The 18337-nt window shown below is 47.9% G+C and overlaps 1 protein-coding gene and 1 pseudogene across 6 annotated transcripts in view; one reads left to right on the top strand and one right to left on the bottom strand.

Moving 5' to 3' along the window:
* The window catches only part of LOC139254094 (zinc finger protein 432-like), a 157446-nt gene that overhangs the window by 20274 nt on the left and 118835 nt on the right, over positions 1-18337 (top strand). Inside the window, exon 1 of one of the 6 annotated variants that reach the window (XM_070873640.1) lies at positions 13586-14006. The exons of the other annotated variants lie outside the window; for them this stretch is intronic. The gene's annotated coding sequence lies outside the window, so the exon portion shown is untranslated. Of the gene's footprint in view, positions 1-13585; positions 14007-18337 lie in introns of those variants that run through there. 6 annotated transcript variants of the gene reach the window in all.
* The window catches only part of LOC139254097 (zinc finger protein 229-like), a 72900-nt pseudogene continuing 57103 nt past the window's right edge, over positions 2541-18337 (bottom strand).

The following is an 18337-nucleotide window of genomic DNA, read 5'->3' as shown; positions in this document are numbered from 1 at the left end:
ACAAATACTTTGGTTCTGTTGTCACTAAGGAAGACACAAATAACCTTTCAGAAATATTAGGGGACCGAGGGTCGAGTGAGAAGGGGGAACTGAAGGAAACCCTGATTAGTCAGGAAATTGTGTTACGGAAATTGATGGGATTGAAGGCCGATAAATCCCCAGGGCCTGATAGTCTGCATCCCAGAGTACTTAAGGAAATGGTCCTAGAAATAGTGGATGCATTGGTGGTCATTTTCCATCATTCTATCGACTCTGGATCAGTTTCTATGGATTTAAGGGTAGCGAGTGTAATACCACTTTTTTAAAAAGTGAGCGAGAAAACGGAATTATTGACCGGTTAGCCTGACATCAGTCGTGGGGAAAATGTTGGAATCAATTATTAAAGATGAAATAGCAGCGCATTTGGAAAGCAGTGACAGGATCGGTCCAAGTCAGCATGGATTTATGAAAGGGATTTATGAAAGCATGCTTGACAAATCTTCGAGAATTTTTTGAGGATGTAACTAGTAGAGTGGACAAGGGAGAGCCAGTGGATGTGGTGTATTTGGACTTTCATAAGGCTTTTGACAAGGTCCCACAAAAGAGATTAGTGTGCAAAATTAAAGCACATGGTATTGGGGGTAATGTATTGACGTAGATAGAGAACTGGTTGGCAGACAGGAAGCAAAGAGTAGGCATAAATGGGCCCTTTTCAGAATGGCAGGCAGTGACTAGTGGGGTACCACAAGGTTCAGTGCTGGGACCTCAGCTATTTACAATATACATTAGTGATTTAGACGAAGGAATTGAATGTAATCGCTTCAAGTTTGCAGATGACACTAAGCTGGGTGGCAGTGTGAGCTGTGAGGAGGATGCATGAGTGGGCAAATGCATGGCAGATGCAGTATGATGTAGATAAATGTGAGGTTATCTACTTTGGTGGCAAAAACATGAAGGCAGAATATTATCTGAATGGTGACAGATTAGGAAAAGGGGAGGTGCATCGAGATCTGGGTGTCATGGTACATCAGTCATTGAAAGTTGGCATGCAGGTACAGCAGGCAGTGAAGGCAGCAAATGGCATGTTGGCCTTCATAGCAAGAGAATTTGAGTATAGCAGGAAAGTCTTACTGCAGTTGTACAGGGCCTTGGTGAGGCCACACCTTGAATATTGTGTACAGTTTTGGTCTCCTAATCTGAGGATGGACATTCTTGCTATTGAGGGAGTGCAGCGAAGGTTCACCAGACTGATTCCTGGGATGGCAGGATTTACATATGAAGAAAGACTGGATCGACTCGGCTTTTATTCACTGGAATTTAGAAGAATAAGAGTGGATCGCATAGAAACATAAAATTCTGATTACTTGCTGTATTTGCATTCTAACTTTTTGAGTTTCATGTAGAAGAACCCCCAGATCCCTCTGTACTACAACATTTTGCAATAGTCCCTATTTAAATAATTTTGTTTTTTCTTTTTCCGACCAAAGGGGATAACCTGACATTTAACCACATTATGGTCCATCTGCCAGATTTTTGCTCGTTATAGAAACATAGAAAATAGGTGCAGGAGTAGGCCATTCGGCCCTTCGAGCCTGCACCACCATTCAATGCTTTCTCCCCATACCCCTTGATCCCTTTAGCTGCAAGAGCCACATCTAACTCCCTGTTGAATATATCTAACGAACTGGCCTGAACAACTTTCTGTGGTAGAGAATTCCACAGGTTCACAATTCTCTGAGTGAAGAAGTTTCTCATCTCAGTCTTGGGATTGGACAGGTTAGATGCAGGAAGAATGTTCCGGATGTTGGGGAAGTCCAGAACCAGGAGTCACAGTCTAAGGATAAGGGGTAAGTGAATTAAGACTGAGATGAGGAGAAACTTCTTCACTCAGAGAATTGTGAACCTGTGGAATTCTCTACCACAGAAAGTTGTTCAGGCCAGTTCGTTAGATATATTCAAAAGGGAGTTAGATGTGGCCCTTACAGCTAAAGGGATCAAGGGGTATGGGGAGAAAGCATTGAATGGTGGTGCAGGCTCGAAGGGCCGAATGGCCTACTCCTGTACCTATTTTCTATGTTTCTATAACGGGCAAAAATCTGGCAGATGGACCATAATGTGGTAAAATGTCAGGTTATCCCCTTTGGTAGGAAAAAGAAAAAACAAAATTATTTAAATGGGGATTATTGCAAAATGCTGTAGTACAGAGGGATCTGGAGGTTCTTCTACATGAAACTCAAAAAGTTAGCATGCAAATACAGCAAGTAATCAGGAAGGCAAATGGAATGCTGGCCTTTATTGCAAGGGGGATGGAGTATGAAAGTAGGGAAGACCTGCTACACCTGTACAGGGCATTGGTAAAACCACACCTGGAGTACTGCGCACAGTTTTGGTCTGGACTTGTCTCTATTCCCCTGCTGAGGGGATTGCTGCACCAGATGGGAAGGGCAACATTTGGGGACACGGATTCCCCACCAATTCCCATTCCCCTTCTTTCTGGTGGATAATGGAGAGGCGACTGTGTGTAATGTGCAAGTCAGTAAGAATTGTCAGTAAGCTCTTTCTAATTGGACATTTTATTCAGTAGAAACTTTCACACACTATTGCAGATTTTGTACCAAAGATCAATTTAGGATTAAAGTCAAAGTTCATAATTTTATTGCAAACTAACTTTCTGTTGAGAGTTGCTGAATTAAGGGAAAAGATAACACACCGTGTTTCTTAAATGGACACTGCAGCCCCGAGAACACAATCAGCAGTATATCCAGAATATTAAAGTCCAGCCCAGTTATAGGGTTATTAACATCAGCAGAAACAAATCCCAACTGTCAGAATGAACATGGTTCAGTTGGGATGTGATTAACAGGAGCAATAACTGCAGATTACAACCCCTGCAGTCACTTGTGAACTCGCTGGTGTGTCAGCAGGTGGGATGACGTAGTGAATCCCTTCCCACACTCAGAGCAGGTGAACGGCCTCTCCCCAGTGTGAACTCGCTGCTGTTTCACCAGGTCGGATGAACAAGTGAATCCCTTATCACACACGGAGCAGGTGAATGGCCTCTCCCCAGTGTGAACTCGCTGGTGTCTCAGCAGGTTGGATGATCGGGTGAATCCCTTCCCACACTCAGAGCAGGTGAACGGCCTCTCCCCAGTGTGAACTCACTGGTGTGTCAGCAGGGTGGATGACCGAATGAACCCCTTCCCACACTCTGAGCAGGTGAATGGCCTCTCCCCAGTGTGAACTCGCTGGTGTGTCAGCAGGTTGGATGATCGGGTGAATCCCTTCCCACACTCAGAGCAGGTGAACGGCCTCTCCCCAGTGTGAACTCGCTGGTGTGTCAGCAGGTCGGCTGAACATGTGAATCCCTTCCCACACTCAGAGCAGGTGAACGGCCTCTCCCCAGTGTGAACTCGCTGGTGTGTCAGCAGGTCGGCTGAACATGTGAATCCCTTCTCACACTCAGAGCAGGTGAATGGCCTCTCCCCAGTGTGAACTCGCTGGTGTATCCGCAGGATGGATGAACAAGTGAATCCCTTCCCACACTCAGAGCAGGTGAACGGTCTCTCCCTGGTGTGAACTCGACGGTGAGCTATAAGTTGGGATGACCCAGCGAATCCCTTCCCACACTCTGAGCAGGTGAATGGCTTCTCCCCAGTGTGACTGCGTCGATGAATTTCCAGCTCAGACGGTGATCTGAATACCTTCCCACAGTCACCACATTTCCACGGTTTCTCCATGGTGCGGGTATCCTTGTGACTCTCCAGGTTGGACGATGGGTTGAAGCCTCGCCCATGCACACAACACGTTTATAGTTTCTTCGCGCTGTGAATGGTGCGATGATTTTTCAGGCTGTTTAAATGGTTAAAGCTCTTTCCACAGGTAGTGCACTAGAACACTCACTCGGGGGTGTGTGTCTCGGTGCTTTTCCAGTCACACTGATGTTTGAAATCTTTTCCAACAGACAGAACAGGCAAACATTTCTCCTTCCACTTTCAAAGGCCGATGATATTCATGTCCTGATGAATCAATTGACTCTGTCAGATCTTGACGTGATGTTTGGTTTGTGTTTCCTGTCTGAAAATCTCCCCTTCTAATATTCTGTAAAAGGAGATAATAAAACTCATCGCTGTCAGTACAAGACAGAAATTCAGGATAGACACATCTAGTTTCCATGGAACATTCTTTCCTCTCTTGTTCTTCCAAAGCTGTAAATCCCTATCCCACACATTGTCCCTCCTGCTGTGCTGAAATCGAAACCCATCGCACATTTCTAGACTGTTTCTCCTCCACTCCCAGTTTTCACCACCAATTCTGGCTGGGTTCAGTTCTACACTCACTGGTTCCCCTCCCTCTCCACCCCTGAAGGTGCTGACTATGGCTGGACCCAGTTCCACATTCACTGGTTTCCCTCCCTCTCTTCCCCTAAAAGTGCTGACTCTGGTAGTCGCCAGGACTGTCAGTGTTTACAGAGGATCCCCAGAAGTGTGTCTATATTTACAGGGGGTCCCCGGGAGTGTGTCAGTGTTTACAGGAGGTCCCCGGGGGTGTATCAGTGTTTACAGGAGGTCCCCGGGGATGTGTCAGTGTTTACAGGAGGTCCCCGGGGATGTGTCAGTGTTTACAGGAGGTCCCCGGGGGTGTGTGAGTGTTTACAGGAGGTCCCCGTGGATGTGTCAGTGTTTACAGGGGGTGCCCGGAGAGTGTGTCGGTATTCATAGAGGGTTCCCGTGAGTGAGTCAGTACTTAACTGGGGGTCCCCGGGAGTGTCTCAGTGTTGACAGGGGGTCCCCAGGGGTGTGTCAATATTTGCAGGGACCCCCGCTATTGTGTCGGTGTTTACAGGGGGTCCCTGGGAGATGTCAGCATTTATCGAGAGTTCCCGGGAGTGTGTCAGCATGTACGGGGATTTCTGTATTTACAGGTAGCCCCCGGGAGTGCGTCGGTGTTTACAGGGAGTCACCGGGAGTGAGTCAGTTTTTACAGGGGTCCCCGGTAGTGTCTCAGTATTTACAAGGGGTCCCTATGACTGTGTCAGTATTTACGGGGGTCCCCGGGAGTATGGCAGTATTTACAGGAGGTCCCCGGGGAATATGTCAGTGTGTACAGGGGCTGCCCCCAAGAGTGTGTCTGTATTTACAGGGTGTCCCCGGGTGTGTGTCAGTATTTAGAGGGTGTCCCCGAGTGTGTGTCTGTATTTAGAGGGTGTCCCCGGAGAGTGTGTCGGTATTCATAGAGGGTTCCCGTGAGTGAGTCAGTAATTAACAGGGGAAATCCCGGAGTGTCTGAATGTTAACAAGGGGTCCCCAGGGGTGTGTCAGTATTTACAGGGACCCCTGCTAGTGTGTTGGTGTTTACAGGGTCGCTGGGTGTTTGTCAGTATTTACCGGGAGTCCCCGGGAATGTGTCAGTATTTACAGGGGTCCCCGGGAGTATGTCAGCATGTACAGGGGGTGCCTGTATTTACAGGGGATCCCCGGGAGTTTGTCTGTATTTACAGGGGGTCGCCGGGAGTGTGTTGGTTTTTACTGGAAGTTCCCGGGAGTGTGTCAGCATTTACAGGGGATCCCCGTGAGTGTGTCACTATTTACAGGGGATCCTTGGGAGTGCGCCTGTATTTACAAGGACCCCCGATAGTGTGTTGGAATTACAAATAGTCGCCAGGACTGTGTCAGTATTTACAGAGGATCCCCAGGAGTGTGTCTATATTTACAGGGGGTCTCCAGAGGTGTGTCGGTGTTTACAGGGGGGCCCGGGAGAGTGTTGATATTCATATAAGGTTGCAGTGAGTGAGTCAGTACTTAGCAGGGGGTCCCCGGGAGTTTCTCAGTACTGACAGGGAGTCACCAGGGGTGTGTCAGTATTTACCGGGAGTCCCCGGGAGTGTGTCAGTTTTTACCGGGAGTCCCCGGGAGTGTGTCAGTTTTTACAGGAGGTGTCCCTGGGAGTGTCTCAGTATTTACAGGGAGGTCCTCGGGAGTTTATCTGTATTTACAAGCGGTCCCTGTGAGTGTGTCAGTTTTTACATGGGTCCCCGGGAGTGTCTCAGTATTTACAAGGGGTCCTGGTGACTATCAGCGTTTACGGGAGTCCCCGGGAGTTTGGCAGTATTTACAGAGGATCCCCGGGGATTATGTCAGTATGTACAGGGGCTGCCCCCAGGAGTGTGTCTGTATTTACAGGGTGTCCCCGGGAGTTTGTCTGTATTTACAGGGTGTCCCCGGGTGTGTGTCAGTATTTACAGGGTGTCCCCGGGTGTGTGTCTGTATTTAGAGGGTGTCCCCGGAGAGTGTGTCAGTACTTACAGGGGGTCCCCGGGAGTGTCTGTGTTGACAGGGAGCCGCTGGGAGCGTGTCAATTTTTACAGGGGTCCCAGGGAGTGTGTCAATATGCACAGGAAGTGTCTGTATTTACAGGGAATCCCCGGGAGTTTGTCTGTATTTACAGGGGGTCCCTGGGAGTGTGTCGATTTTTGCTGGGAGTGTGTCAGTGTTCACAGGAGATCCCCGGGTGTGTGTCATTGTTTACATCAGGTACCCAGGAGTGTGTCAGTAATGACAGGGTGTCCACGGGAATGTGCCCGAATTTACAAGGACCCCCGATAGTGTGTCAGTATTTACAGGGGTTCCCCGGGAGTATGTCAGTGTTTACAGGGGTTCCCCGGGAGTGTGTCAGTGTTTACAGGGCGTCACCGGGGAATGTGTCAGTATGTACAGGGGGTGTCCCAGGAGTGTGTCTGTATTTACAGTGGATCCCCAGAAGTTTGTCTGTATTTACAGGGGGTCCCCGGGTGTGTGTCGGTTTTTACAGGGAGTTCCTGAGAGTCTGTCAGTATTTACAGGGGTTCCCTGGGAGTGTTTCAGTATTTACAGGGAATTCCCAGGAGTGTGCCCGTATTTACAAGGACCCCCGATAGTGTGTCGGTATTTACAAGTAGTCGCCAGGACTGTGTCAGTATTTACAGAGGATCCCCAGGAGTGTGTCAGTATTTACATGGGGTCCCCGGGAGTGTGTCAGTGTTTAGAGGAGGTCCCCAGGGATGTGTCAGTGTTTACAGGGGGTGCCCGGAGAGTGCGTCAGTGTTTACAGGGGGTCACCGGGAGTGAGTCAGTTTTTACAGGGGTCCCTGGTAGTGTCTCAGTATTTACAAGGGGTCCCTGTGACTGTGTCAGTATTTACGGGGGTTTCCGGAAATGTGGCAGTATTTACAGCAGATCCCCGGGGAATATGTCAGTGTGTACAGGGGTGCCCCCAGGAGTGTGTCTGTATTTACAGGGGATCCCCAGGGAATGTGTCAGTATCGACAGAGGTTGTCCCAGGGAGTCGGTCTGTATTTACAGGGTATCCCTGGGTGTGTGTCAGTATTTAGAGGGTGTCCCCGGGTGTGTGTCGATTTTTACAGGGAGTCCACGGAGAGTGTGTCGGTATTCATAGAGGGTTCCCGTGAGTGAGTCAATAATTAACAGGGGATATCCCGGAGTGTCTGAATGTTGACAGGGAGTCCCCAGGGGCGTGTCAGTATTTACAGGGACCCCTGCAAGTGTGTCGATGTTTACAGGGGGTCGCTGGGTGTTTGTCAGTATTTACCGGGAGTCCCCGGGAATGTGTCAGTTTTTACAGGGGTCCCCGGGAGTATGTCAGCTTGTACAGGGGGTGCCTGTATTTACAGGGGATCCCCGGGAGTTTGTCTGTATTTACAGGGGGTCCCCGGGAGTGTGTCGGTTTTTACTGAGAGTTCCCGGGAGTTTGTCAGTGTTTACAGCTGGCACCCAGGAGTGTGTCAGTATTTACAGGGGTTTCCCGGGTGTGTGTCAGTGTTTATAGGGGGTCCCCAAGAGTGTGTCAGTATTTACAAGTGGTCCCTGTAAGTGTGTCAGTGTTTACGTGGGTCCCCGGAAGTGTGGCAGTATTTACGTTGGATCCCCGGGGAATATGTCAGTGTGTAGAAGGGGTGTTGCCAGGAGTGTGTCAGTATTTACAGGGGATCCCCGTGAGTGTGTCACTATTTACAGGGGATCCCTGGGAGTGCGCCTGTATTTACAACAACCCACGATAGTGTGTTGGAATTACAAGTAGTCGCCAGGACTGTGTCAGTATTTACAGAGGATCCCCACGAGTGTATCTATATTTACAGAGGGTCTCCAGAGGTGTGTCGGTGTTTACAGGGGGGCCCGGGAGAGTGTTGATATTCACAGAAGGTTGCAGTGAGTGAGTCAGTACTTAGCAGGGGTCCCCAGGAGTTTATCTGTATTTACAGGGGTTCCCGGGATTGTCTCAGTATTTACAAGGGGTCCTGGTGACTGTATAAGCGTTTACGGGAGTCCCCGGGAGTGTGGCAGTATTTACAGAGGATCCCCGGGGATTATATCAGTATGTACAGGGGCTGCCCCCAGGAGTGTGTCTGTATATACAGGGGATCCCCAAGGAATGTGTCGGTATCTACAGGAGGTGTCCCAGGGAGTGTGTCAGTATTTACAGGGGGTCCTTGGGATTGTGTCGGTTTTTACTGGGAGTTCCCGGGAGTGTGTCAGTGTTTACAGGGGCTCCTCGGGAGTGTGTCAGTATTTACAGCAGATCCCCGGTTGTGTGTCAGTGTTTACAGCGGGTATCCAGGAGTGTGTCAGTAATAACAGGGTGTTGACAGGAGTGTTCCTGTATTTACAAGGAACCTGATAGTGTGTCAATATTTACAAGTAGTCGCCAGGATTGTGTCAGTATTTACAGGGGATCCCCAGGAGTGTGCCTATACTTATAGGGGGTCCTCGGGATTGTGTCAGTGTTTACAGGGGGTCCCCAGGTGTGTGTGCATATTTACAAGGACCCCCGATGGTGTGTCTGTATTTACAGGGGTCCCTAGGAGTGTGTCAGTGTTTACAGGGGGTCCCTGGGGGCTTGTCGATGTTTACAAGGGGTCCCGGGGAGTGTGTCAGTATTTACAGGGGTCCCAGGAATGTGTCTATTTACAGGGGTCCACGGGAGTGTCTGTGTTTACAGGGGGTCCCTAGGGATCTGTCGGTATTTACAAGTGTCCCTGAAACTGTGTTGATATTTACATGGGGTCCCTGGGAGTGTGTCAGTTTTTACAGGGTGTCTCCGGGGAGTGTGTAAGTAGCACACAGAGTCCCCAGGAGTGTGTCAGTATTTCCAGGGAGTTCACCGTGGAGTGTGTCAGTATTTACATGGAGTCCCCGAGGAGTGTGTCGGTATTTACTTACTTGGTGACTGAGGTGAACTCGCCCCAGATGTTGGGGCACCCTCTGCTGGCTGTGAGCCTGGGCTGGGCCCAATGACACGGGAGTGACATCTAGCCTGACATCTATAAAAGATCGGACAGAGACTGGTGTCACAGAGGAGTCAGCAATAAATGTCTTCTTTTAACTAACCTCCGGTGTTCTCCAATAATGTCCCAAGATCTCCTCCTTTTTGAGGCAATGACCCCCACACTGGGATGTAAGGTTTTGCTGACAAGCTATTCGCCTGTGAAGGGCTTCACAACCAACCCCTAAACATTGCCTCTCCCGTGCACAGGCTCTAGACACACACTCCATAGACGCTTACCCCCCCTCACAAGGGTCACAGAATCGTAGAAATTTACAACACACAAGGAATTCATTTCAGCCCATCGTGTCCACGCCGGCAGACAAAGCGCTATCCAGCTAAATCACATTTTTCAGCCCTTGGTCCGTAGCCCCGTAGGTTACAGCACTTCAGGTGCACATCCAAGCAATTTTTAAAAGTGGTGAAGGTTTCTGCCTCTACCACCCTTTCAGGCAGTGAGTTCCAGACCCCCACAACTCTCAAATTTCCCCTCAAATCCCCCTACCAATTACTTTAAATCTATGCCGAATGGTTGTTGACCCTCTGCTGAGGGAAATAGGCCCCTTAGTGAGGCCTCACCTGGAATAGTGTATTCGGTTTTGGTTTCCTAATCTGAGGAAGGACATTCTTGCTATTGAGGGAGTGCAGCGAAGGTTCATCAGACTGATTCCCGGGATGGCAGGACTGACATGAGGAGAGACTGGATCAACTGGGCCTTTATTCACTGGAGTTTAGAAGGATGAGAGGGGATCTCATAGAAACATATAAAATTCTAATGGGACTGGACAAGTTAGATGCGGGAAGAATGTTCCCGATGTTGGAGAAGTCCAGAACCAGAGGAGATATTCTAAGGATAAGGGGTAAGCCATTTAGGACTGAGATGAGGAGAAACTTCTTCACCCAGAGAGTAGTTAACCTGTGGAATTCCCGACCGCAGAGAGTTGTTGATGCCAGTTCATTGGATATATTCAAGAGGGAGTTACGGTCAAGGGGTAAGGAGAGAAAGCAGGAAAGGGATACTGAGGGAATGATCAGCCATGATCTTACTGAATGGCCTACTCCTGCACCTATTTTCTATGTTACTGCTGTGAGGTGATGACGCGCCTGTTGCCCGGGTTACTGTTATGAGGTGATGACGCGCCTGTTACCCGGGTTACTCCGTCTCGCGGGCACTGGGACACTGAAGCCCCGCCCACTCATTGTTCCAGGCCAAGGCGGCCGCACATGCGCTGTGACCCCGCCCTGCCCAAGATGGCGACCAGAGACCCCGTTGACACGGGCCTGTCACCGCAGGGCAAACACTGTCACTGCAGACTCTTATTCTGCGCCTGAGGCCTACACCGGATGTTTATGATGCTTGCCGGCCCACCCGCGGGTCCACATCCTCCCCCGCGGGCACTATCTCCTACCGCCTTCCCGAAGCGTCTGTTCCGCCAACATCCGGCTGCGCTGGCCACGCATGCTCAGTGAGTGAGATCCGGGTTCAGCCCCGCCCACTGGGGGGCCCGCAAGCCCCGCCCCTGTCACACTCCGATTGGTTGGAGGACCAACCGTCCACCCGGTCCTCCAGCCCCGCCCCCGCTCTTCCTATTGGTCCGGAGCTGCTGACAATCTCCCGGGCAGTGTGAGCTGAGCATGCGCAGAGCGAGTACTGGAGACGCACGAACACTGAGCCGAGCTCAGGCTGGAGCCGGACTCTGCACCGGGTGAGAATTAGCGGGGCGCAGGGGAGTCATCGATCGGCAAGTGGGCGGGGAGGCTTCATAAACATCTGGTGCAGGCCGCAAGCCCCAAGTAATAATCCGAAACTCCCGCTTTTGCAGCGACGGGCATTTTCTCCCGGTAACAGGCCCAGATTAACCGCCATCTTTGTGCAGGAAGGTGGGTAGGTTCAAAGTGTGGCCCGCTCGCTTCATGGCGTCATAGCGCATGCGCAGCCATCTTGGTACAGAGTGGGCGGGGCTGCAGTGTGTGTTTCCAACTGGGTCCCAGTGCCCGGGAGGGAAACCAACGCCTCATTTGTTTTATCCCCACTCTCCACACATCGTATTTCTCACCATCTCTCCTGAAGGCTTTGGTAAGTGCCCAGCTTACGGTTTACATCCCACACAATTCTAACAGAAGAGCCAGCCGCAGAGCTGGGCCCCGTTCAATAATCCTAAGGTTAAAATCTGCACGTATATTCCCAGGGTTGGAATCCCCATGTACAGTCCCAGGGATAGAATCCACATGTACTGTCCAAGGGTTGGAATCCCCAAGTACAGTCCCAGGGTTAGAATCCCCAGGTACAGTCCCAGGGTTAGAATCCCCATGTATAGTCCCAGGGATAGAATCCCCATGTACAGTCCCAGGGTTGGAATCCCCATGTACAGTCCCAGGGTTGGAATCCCCATGTACAGTCCCAGGGTTAGAATCCCCAGGTACAGTCCCAGGGTTAGAATCCTCATGTACAGTCCCAGGTTTGGAATCCAGTGCACGTAAGTGGAATTTCAGGCTCGGTGTTACAAGTTTCATCGGTTAAAGGCTGGAGAGATGAATAATTCACTGACATGCCCTTTTAAATTTATGTGGTCAAGTATTCAAATTCCCGGTAACTCTAATCCTGGATTTAAAGGAGAGGAGAGCTGTGTTTAAATCAAATAATCTCTTTGGAGATTCTCTGAGAGAAGGATCTGGTCAGCTTGAAACTGAAGGTTACAAATTTACAATTGGTAGTTTTTGACCAATATCGACTCCCACAGGGAGGAATAATTCTGTAATAAGGAAGGAACCGGGCAAGATTTGAAATGTTTCAACAAAGGATTGCATTTTGGATCTTTATTTTCTCCACTCGAGGAGTTAGATAACAGACTTTCTCCTATGAATTTAGAGCTGTAACATTAGGCCATGATCTGTTTACTTGTTCATCTTCTGTTCAATACATTTGCTGAGTAAATTGAAAACCAGATTTGCAGGCGTGATGCTCTATTCGCACATTGAAGGTGAGAGAGATGCTGTGGGGCACACGTTAAGTTCAGTAGCTAAAAGCAATTAACAGAGTGGGTTAAATGATCCCGGGCGTGTGAACAAACTAGAATTGTCTGTTGTGAATTTCTATCCTGTACTTACAGTAATAACTTTTGTAAACTCCCTTTGCAGGGTATTAGAAGGGGAGGATTTACAGACGGGAAACTCAAACCAAACATCACATCAAGATCTGACAGAGTCACCCGAGTCATCAGGATCTGAATATCATCGGACCTGGAAAGTGCAAGGAGAAACATTTGTCTGTTCTGTCTGTGGGAAACTATTTCAAACATCAGTGTGACTGGAAAAGCACCGAGACACACACACCCGAGTGAGAGTGTTCCAGTGCACTGACTGTGGAAAGAGCTTTAACCAGTTACACAGCCTGAAAAACATTGCGCAGCGGAGAGATACCGTACATGTGTTCTGTGTGTGGATGAGGCTTCAACTGATCATCCAACCTGGACAAACACATGGACACCCACACCATGGAGAAACCGTGGAAATGTGAGGACTGTGGGAAGAGATTCAATTACCCGTCCCAGCTGGAAACTCATCGACGATTTCACACTGCGGCGAGGCCATTCAGCTGCTCTGTGTGTGAGAAAGGATTTGCTCAGTTATCCAACCTGCTGACACAAAAACGAGTTCACATTGGGGAGAGGCCGTTCACCTGCTCCGTTTGTGGGAAGGGATTCACTCCGGTAGCTACCCTGCTGAATCACCAGCGAGTTCATACTGGGGAGAGGCCGTTCACCTGCTCCGTCTGTGGGAAGGGATTCACTCAGTCATCTGGCCTGTTGGCACACAACAAGCGAGTTCACACTGAGGAGAGGCCGTTCACTTGCTCTGTGTGTGAGAAGAGATTCACTCGGTTATCCAACCTGCTGACACACAAACGAGTTCACACTGAGGAGAGGTCGTTCCCTTGCTCTGAATGTGGGAAGGGATTCGCTTTGTCATCCACCCTTCTGAAACACCAGCGAGTTCACACTAGGGAGAGGCCGTTCAGCTGCTCTGTCTGTGGGAAGAGATTCACTCAGTTATCCAACCTCCAGACACACCAGCGAGTTCACACTGGGGAGAGGCCGTTCACTTGCACCAAATGTGGGAAGAGATTCACTCAGTCATCCCACCTACTGGTACACAACAAGCGAGTTCACACGAAGGAGAGACCGTTCCCTTGCTCCGTGTGTGCGAAGGGATTCACTGTATCATCCAACCTCCTGAAACACCAACAAGTTCGCAACTGACTGCAGGGGTTGGATTCTGCTGTTAATTACACCCAAGACAGAACTATGTTAATTCTGGAAGTTGGGATTTGTTTCTGCCTATAACTGGGCTATAGTTTGATAATCTGTATAAATGTGAAATAAATCAATCAGCTTTCTTTTAAACACCGTGTGCCTAGTCCTTGATACCTCAATGACAAGACAAGCTGATTGAGGACTTGTTACGAACTGGGTGGAATCCAGCTTAGAACAGAGTTCCCACAACTTTTTAAAAGCTGAATCGACAAAATGTCCAAGTCTGACATTCGATTTCAAATTATGGGAAATATTCTGATAATCTGTTATTGTCACTGGGCAAAGCAGCATTGTTACTTTAACATCAGTTTAATCAAACTCAATGGGAAATCCGATCTCCAAAGGGAAACGTCTTCTTAAAGCTGATGGTGTCGGCAGTTCTGCAGCTCCTTTCTCACTGTGAGTTCATTCTTTATTTCTTCATTCATTCTCGGGATGTGGGCAGCCAGGTCGGCATTTATTGCCCATCCTTAATTGCCCCTTTAGAAGGTGGTGGTGAGCCGCTGTCTTCTTGAACCATGCTGCAGTCTATGTGCTGAGGTCATGATGGTGTGTGACTTGGAGGGGAACTTGGAGGTGCTGGTCTTTCCATGGACCTGCTGTCCTTGTCCTTCTACATGGTGGAGATTGTGGGTTTAGAAGGTGCAGTCGCAGAAGCCTTGTTGACTTGCTGCTGTAGATGGTGCACACTACAGACACAGTGCTTCTTATGTTTTTAATCCAAGACAGGCCTCAGTCCAGTCATTTGTTCCCAATCTTGATGCAGTGGTTCAAGAGATGACAGGTATCTGGAGCACTATCGAGAGGTGCTGGGTATCGGGAGCAGTATCTGGGATGGGTGGGACAGTAAGCTGTGAGGAGAACACAAAGCATCTGCAAAGGGATATGGTCAGGTTAAGAGAGTGGACAATAAGGTGGCAGATGGAGCATAATGTGGGGAACTGTGAGGTTATTCACTTTAGTAGGAAGGACAGAAAAACTGAATGTTTTAAGTTGTGAGAAAATGTTAAATGTTGGGTGTTCAGAGAGGTTTGGGTGTCCTCGTACAGGAAACACACAGTTGGCATGCAGGTACAGCAAGCAATTAGGAAGGTGAATGGCATTTTGGCCTTTATTGCAAGGGGTTTGGAGTACAAGAGTGAGAAAGTCTTACTACAATTGTACAGGGCTTTGGTGAGACCACAGAGGCGGTCCAACGAAGGTTCACCAGATTGATCCCTGGGATGAGAGGGTTGTTCTATGAGGAGAGATTGAGTAGATTATACTCTCTGGAGTTTAGAAGAATGAGAGAGGATCTCATTGAAAAATATAAGATTCTGAGGGGGATTGACAGGGTAGATGCTGAGAGGTTGCTTCCCCTGGCTGGAGAATCCAGAAATAGGGGGCATAGTGTCAGGATAAGGGATATGCCTTTTCAGACCAAGTTGAGGAGGAATGTCTTCACTCAGAGGGTTGTGAATCTTGGGAATTCTCTACCTAAAAGGACTGTGGATGCCGAGTCATTGAGTATATCCAAGGCTAAGATAGATAGATTTATGGACTCTAGGGGAATCACGGGACTATGGGGAATAGACCTGAAAGTAGCCATGATCTTATCGAGTGACAGAGCAGGCTCCAAGTGCTGTATGGCCTACCCCTGCTTCCAATTCTTATGCTCTTCTGTTCTTAACTAGTTTCCAGAGACTGAAGGGTGTGTAACCAGAGGACACAGTTTTAACTAGCGAAAGAATCAGAGGCAAAATGAGGAAAGAAAGTACACAGTGAGCTGTTATGATCTGGAATACACGGCCTGAAAGGGTGCCAGGAGCAGATTCAGTAATAAGTTTCTAAAGGGAATTGAGTAAATACTTGAATTGGAAAAAATGCAGGGATATTGGGAAAGAGCAGGGGGAGTGGGACTAATTGTGATATTAATAAGGAGCCGGGGGATTAGGACTAATTGGGATATTGGGAAGGAGCAGGTGGAGTGGGATAATTGGTTAGATCTTTCACATGAGTTCCGGCACAGGCACCAGTGGGCTGGATGTACACGATCTGAAATGTATCATTCTTCGACTCTGTGATTCAGTAACTACATCACGTCTCTGTTCATATTACACTAGACCCTGTCTCTGTTCATATTACACTAGACCCTGTCTGTGTTTATATTACACTAGGCCCCGTCTCTGTTTATATTACACTGGGCCCTGTCTGTGTTTATATTACACTAGACCCTGTCTGTGTTTATATTACACTAGGCCCCGTCTCTGTTTATATTACACTGGGCCCTGTCTGTGTTTATATTACACTAGACCCTGTCTCTGTTTATATTACACTCGGCCCTGTCTCTGTTCATCTTACACTAGACCCTGTCTGTATTTATATTACACTCGGCCCTGTCTGTTTATATTACACTCGGCCCTGTCTCTGTTCATCTTACACTAGACCCTGTCTCTGTTTATATTACACTAGACCCTGTCTCTGTTATATTACACTAGACCCTGCCTCTGTTTATATGACACTAGACCCTGCCTCTGTTTATATTACACTAGACCCTGTCTCTGTTTATATTACATTAGACCCTGTCTGTGTTTATATTACACTAGACCCTGTCTGTGTTTATATTACACTAGACCCTGTCTGTGTTTATATTACACTAGGCCCCGTCTCTGTTTATATTACACTGGGCCCTGTCTGTGTTTATATTACACTAGACCCTGTCTCTGTTTATATTACACTCGGCCCTGTCTCTGTTCATCTTACACTAGACCCTGTCTGTATTTATATTACACTCGGCCCTGTCTGTTTATATTACACTCGGCCCTGTCTCTGTTCATCTTACACTAGACCCTGTCTCTGTTTATATTACACTAGACCCTGTCTCTGTTATATTACACTAGACCCTGCCTCTGTTTATATTACACTAGACCCTGCCTCTGTTTATATTACACTAGACCCTGTCTCTGTTTATATTACATTAGACCCTGTCTCTGTTTATATTACACTAGACCCTGTCTCTGTTTATATTACACTAGACCATGTCTCTGTTAATATTACACTAGACCCTGTCTCTGTTTATATTACACTAGACCCTGTCTCTGTTTATATTACACTAGACCCTGTCTCTGTTAATATTGCACCACACTCTGTCTTTGTATTTCACTCGACTCTGTCTCTGTTTATATTACACTCGGCCCTGTCTCTGTTCATCTTACACTAGACCCTGTCTCTGTTTATATTACACTAGACCCTGTCTCTGTTATATTACACTAGACCCTGTCTCTGTTTATATTACACTGGACCCTGTCTCTGTTTATATTACATTAGACCCTGTCTCTGTTAATATTGCACTACACTCTGTCTCTGTATTTCACTAGACCCTGTCTCTGTTTACATCACTCTGGGCCCTGTATCAATTATTACTGCACTAGACCCTGTCTGTGTTTATATTACACGAGGCCCTAACTCATTTACTTGACACGATTCCCTTTCTCACTTTATATTACAATAGAACCTGTCTCAGCTAATACTGAACCAGACCTTGCATCTGTCAGATAGAAAGACAGATGATAGATGGAGGAGTAGATAAATATTGATAATCGTAAAGATATGTATTTGCATGTGTGAGAGGATGCAATCATTTTGTTTTTTTACTTAGAAGCAGGTTTATTCTTGTTAATGCTATCAGCAGCTGTGGGCAATGTCCTGTTGATCTGGTATTGTGTGGGTAATATTTGTGTTGAGAGGATGGGGTGAATCGTGTAACAATCTCCCAGAGATGGACTGGGATTGGGGGACAGGACTGAAGGGGAACAATTCACTTTGCACTACTTAGTGGCACTCTGTGTGTTAAAGGTCACTAATTCACACTGTGTCCTGTGCTAACTGTTCACAGATTTTAATGTTAAGGATTGTTTTTCCTGCAGTGTTTTCCATTGAGCTTTGCCTGGCCCACTGATTGTGTCAGACAGAGCCTGGAACCGGGACCTCACAGCACCGCCGGATGGGCAGCCGCAGGGTCCTAATGTCCGCCGGGTTCACTAACTCTCATCTGGTTAAGAGGAACAACTGGGGAAAAAAGCACACACCTCACTCTATATATGTGGGGTGTGTGGGTGTACAAAGTACATCATTCTTAATGTGTGCAAGTGCATTCTGCAAAAATAAATGATTATCTTCACCAGTTATTTTTCACCATTTTATATCCTTTTATTCAGAATGTAATTGCAGATAGTTTAATACCATTACCATTTATTGATAACCCATTGTCTTGTTTAGAAAGTGATGTCACACTGACCATTCCGTTACCAAGGTGACCATGTCTGTCCACAGTATTCAGTGGGAAAGGGGATTCAATCACACTGAGGATAATGAGCAGCACACACTGGTCTCTGCACTGATCGCCTCACCATCACACACAATCTCCTGATATACATCTGGAGTGTGTGATGGTTGGTGTAAGTGATGGTAAAAATAAAACTACCTGTACGTGGCATGAAGTTAATAAACCTGTAATTCTCTGCCCGAATAGTTCCCTCATTTGAAAAGAATGAAACACTTGTTACTCTCGAGAGTGGGAGAGCTATAGTGGTAGGGGATTCAATTGTAAGGGGAATAGATAGACGTTTCTGCGGCCGCACTCAAGACTCCAGGATGGTATGTTGCCTCCCTGGGGCAAAGGTCAAAGATGTCTCAGAGCGGCTGCAGGACATTTTGGAGGGGGATGGGGGGTGAACAGCCAGTTGTCGTGC

Source organism: Pristiophorus japonicus, unplaced genomic scaffold (genome assembly GCF_044704955.1).
Source record: "Pristiophorus japonicus isolate sPriJap1 unplaced genomic scaffold, sPriJap1.hap1 HAP1_SCAFFOLD_534, whole genome shotgun sequence".
NCBI classification, from domain to species: Eukaryota; Metazoa; Chordata; class Chondrichthyes; family Pristiophoridae; genus Pristiophorus; species Pristiophorus japonicus.
The sequence above is the reverse complement of the archived record's forward strand: the minus strand, read 5'-3'. Positions and strand labels throughout refer to the sequence as shown.